Source organism: Triticum dicoccoides, chromosome 4B, assembly GCF_002162155.2.
Source record: "Triticum dicoccoides isolate Atlit2015 ecotype Zavitan chromosome 4B, WEW_v2.0, whole genome shotgun sequence".
NCBI classification, from domain to species: Eukaryota; Viridiplantae; Streptophyta; class Magnoliopsida; order Poales; family Poaceae; genus Triticum; species Triticum dicoccoides.
The window spans coordinates 638505371-638509662 of NC_041387.1; the positions used below are offsets into that span (position 1 = coordinate 638505371).

Below are 4292 nucleotides of genomic sequence, written 5' to 3' on the forward strand. Positions count from 1 at the left end.
TGCGCTACTCCACCGGCTACTGTTCAACCACCCCTCTCCACGGGCTCCTGTTCAACCACCCCTCGACGGGCTACTATTCATCCACCCATCCATCATCTACTGTTCATCCAGCCCTCCACGGGGTCATCCTGTTCATCCAGCCCTCCACGGGGTCCTGTTCACCCAACCCCAACTGGCTCGATCGATCGGGGTCCTGTTCATCCAGAGGCAACACCACGGGGTCCTGTTCATCCATCCCCACCGGGAACTATTCATCCAACCCCCCACCCCCCCACCCCCGCAACGCTCACTGTTCATCCAGAGGAAGCATCGACCGGCTTCAGTTAGCAGCAGTAGCGAAGGAATTGCTCGATCGGGTTCAGTTAACAGCCATCAATCGATCGCAGCCATCAATCGATCGCTCGGATTCAGTAACGCGTAGCCTGCAGTGCAATCACTCGGGGTTAGTATAGGCGAATGCCTCGCTCGGGTTCAGTTACAGCCCAACGCCTCACACCCACGGGCGTACGTGCACGAGAGAAACGCGCATCGCTCGGCCCCGACCACCCACCGTAACCGGGAACACCCCGATATTTTCCTCGCCCTCGCTTCTACCACGGTTTTTTCCGTCATGGATGGTCCAAAGAATGTCATGCAGCTGCGTCTCCGGCCCGCCTAGGACGAAAAGCCCATTTTCTGTCATGATTTTTTGTCATAGAAGTAGGAGCCCATCATATCTATGATGATACCGGGTTTTGTCACAATTATCGTCATAGAAGTGTCATAAGTATGACTGGAAAAAAATTCGTTCGGTCCAAAATGTCACGGATGTGTCTTTTTTTTGTAGTGCCCCCAGGTGCATAACTTGGTTCTATGCGCATGGGGGGCGTTGGCGTTTCTACTTCTCATTTCCGGACGATCAGTAGTCGCTCGTAGTCGGATAGTCTTGGGATCTGTAGCAGGTTTGGTTAATTCATTTTATCGTTTGTTTTCGTCCGTGGTTGGACCCTGTTTTCGTTTGGATGATGTATGCATAATTGAACTATATTGTTGTAGACTTGTGGCGAGTATAAGCCTCTACCTCGTATTCTCATCTGTTCAATAAATAATATGTGTGGAGATGTAACCAATTTTGTGACCGATTTAATATGCGATTATGTCCCTAAATCCTACCTCGACACACGTGGTATATAGTCGCATATTGGGTGTTACACTAAAGAAGAAACTCAACCAAAAGACCAGAAGCAGCTTGGCGACGAGGTAAGGAGTGCTGCAGTCGCGTGATGAAGGCCTCAACTGCGCGGCGGAGCACCCTGGTGGCTGTCGTGCCCCGGAGCGGCGCGCGACAGGGAGTGGACGCCGTGTCCACGCGGAGCGCGGCGTAGGTGGTGGCCCCCGGCGGCGGACATTATGAACGTCGACGGGTCGACCGATCCTAGTGGATCCTGCACTTTTTCTTCTTCTTTTGTTTTCTACTTACTCGTGCTGCACGCTATGAGTATGACCCCCAACCGAAGGGACTTATTATACTAATCAAACAAATCAAATGTGGGTGATGCGGTCAGCATCAATTACATGGCACACGTCCAAATCGGTCGGCCGGAGATCACGGCACGGTGGCGCTCATGAACTCCTGGTCGGCGACGAGCCTGGCGAGCGCGTCCGGGGCGAGGCACACCTCCAGCGCAATGCTCCCCGCGCCGCATCCGCGCCCGCCCTCGTACACCGTCACCTTCCCTCCCATCTTGTTCCCCGCGCCGCTCCGCACCGCCACCGGCGCGCCCCACCCGAAGTCGTTGCCGAACACGTCGAACCGCGGCGAGCTCCCCGTGAGCAGCAGCCGGCGAGCGCCGGCGCCCAGCACGAACTCCGGCGGCATCGCGAAGCTTGGCTCCCGGGCCCACTTCTCGAGTTCCGCCCTCTCACGCGCCCCGTCGAACGACGCCACGGCCCGGTTCAGCAGCCACGCCGCCCGGCCCAGCCCTTTCTCCAGGATCTCGCCGGCGGTTGAATCGGACGCGGCGAGCCCTGCCGCATTGCCAGAGTAGGTCGCCGGGACGCCGTCCACGCGGCCCCATCATCCGACCTGGAGGACGTACCGCGTCTCCTCCTCAGGCGCCAGCCTCCAGGCGCGGCACACCGCGCGCCACAGGTGCGCGAGCACGGCCTGCAGCGAGGAGATGGTGGTGCCGGAGCCGGAGCCGGACATCTCCGCGTTCGCCTTTGACACGAGATTCCTCACGCTCTCCCCGGAGAAACGCACGAAGCATTCCTGCACCGGTGGCCGCTGGCCATAACCACGCCGACGCTGCCCCACGATGTCCTCCAGCTTGCCAAATGGTACAGTGATGGGGACGACGCACCTGTCGAAAACCGGCAACGGCGAGGAGATCTCGCATTCGCGGTCGCCGTTGACACTACGCCGGCTGATCTCCGACCAAGTGTTGAACAAGTGCCAGAAGGTTGTCCCGTCGGCCACCCCGTGGTTGACCGACATGGCAACAAAGACGCCGTCGTCGAGCTCGGTGACCTGCGCTGCCAGGACCGGGCGGGAGCCCGCGGCGGCGTCCGCGCCAACCACCCCGTTGAGCGGGAAGAAGGACCAGGCCACCCTCGGGACGCATAGCGGGGCGGTGACGTCCGCGACGGTGACACCAGGCGCCACGGCGTGGACGAACTCGGCGCCTTCGTTGCTGCAGCGGAGCGAGATGGTTTGGCCGGCGCTGCCCCCGTGGTCGTTGACAGCGAGGCGGCCGGCGAGGGGGAAGAAGCGGCCCAGGGCGCGCGCCAAGGACGAGGCGAGGCGGTCCACGACTCCTTGTGCGGCGGCTGCGGGGGGCTTGGGCAGGAGGACGCCCTTCTGGTTGTAGTCCACGATCAACATCCGGAGATCCCACGGCGTCAGGTGGATGGTCTCCGGCTGACGCTCCGGCGACCGGAAGGTGCTTGATTTCGGGCGGACCATGCGCCTGGACATGATCCGGACATCGCCCATCCTAGCTTAAGCTTGGTTGCCCACACCCGAATCGAAATCTCGCTCAGTGCTCCAAGTTGAGAGGAGGAGGGTGGTTGTACCGCCGTGGCCTTTTGTTTTGTTCCTTGGGCAGGGGGGCCAAAGTTTTTGGTACACCTACGGGTGTAGAGGGAGGTTACGGGGTGATTTGACATGTTTTATTTAATTGAAGATTAGTGAGGCCGTAGTCAATGTATCAACAGTGGCAGAATGATTTTTTGTTGTGTGTATGTGTATCCGTCTTACATGGCAATGCTAGACCTACGTAAGGTTCTATTAGAACGAAGGTTCAAGAAGAGCCCGACTTTGAATTAACAAAGCCATCAACCGATCAGGATTACAAGAACAACCGCTTACAACGAAACGTGAAGGAAAACAAAGCGACAGGCACAAGGAGCTCGAGCAAGACAACTCAAAGGCAGCAGCAGAAGGGAGCCAAAGCATCACCACGCTGCTGCCAAACACCCTACAGGACGACCTACACCAGCAGAACTAAACTAGGGTCTTGGGAGGAATGCACCACCGCGAAAACTCCGTGATCACAGCCACCCTCGAAGACAGACATGGACCAGTCCACCATTTGTTACTGCCTTTGCAAAGGGTCCCTACCCCTTCATCCTGGCTCGAAGGATGCCGCACCGGCGGTCGGCAGCTCGGTTCACCCTAGAACCCAAATGGATGGCATCCAAGCTGCAGGGAGAAGACACTAGAGTAGTACCGCAAGCCCAGGACACACTACTCACGAGCACCGTCGGCGGCGTGGTGCAGCCACACCAAAGGGCGAGAGCTGCTGGCCATAGTTGCAGAAACAAGGGAAACAACGATTAGCATATCAAAGGCCAGAGCTGGATTGGCCGGAGCGCAGGGCTCCTAGCAAATGGTATAACGTTGGTGCCGTAGAGGGGAACCCGATCCCCTCTCGCCCAGGCTCATGGGCGTCGACCCTCCGACGACCTCGTCAGGGACCCTCCAGCCAACAGCCTAAGAAGAAACAGTGAAGAACCCAAACCAAGTTGTCTCCCGCCACCATCACATCCACAACCAAACTCCCTCGCCGCCCCTGCAATCCCTGGGCGGTGCCTCCAAGAAGGGACACGACACGGACGTGTCGTCGCCGCCCGAAGCAGGGGACCTAGGCTTTCACCTAGCAGGGGACGGAAGGAGGGGGAGGATCCACACCACAGCCTCCAAGGAGGGGAACGATGCCCAAGGCGTCGCCTTTGGTGTGACCGCCGCGCCGGCCTGGGGTTTCCCCCGGATCCAACCCCGCCAAACGAGATCCGCGCAGCCAGCGACCGGG

General features: G+C 58.9%; 1 pseudogene; it reads right to left on the minus strand.

The window, feature by feature from the left end:
• Positions 1-1061: 1061 nt before the first annotated feature.
• LOC119291952 lies at positions 1062-3077 on the minus strand (annotated as a pseudogene).
• Positions 3078-4292: the final 1215 nt, after the last annotated feature.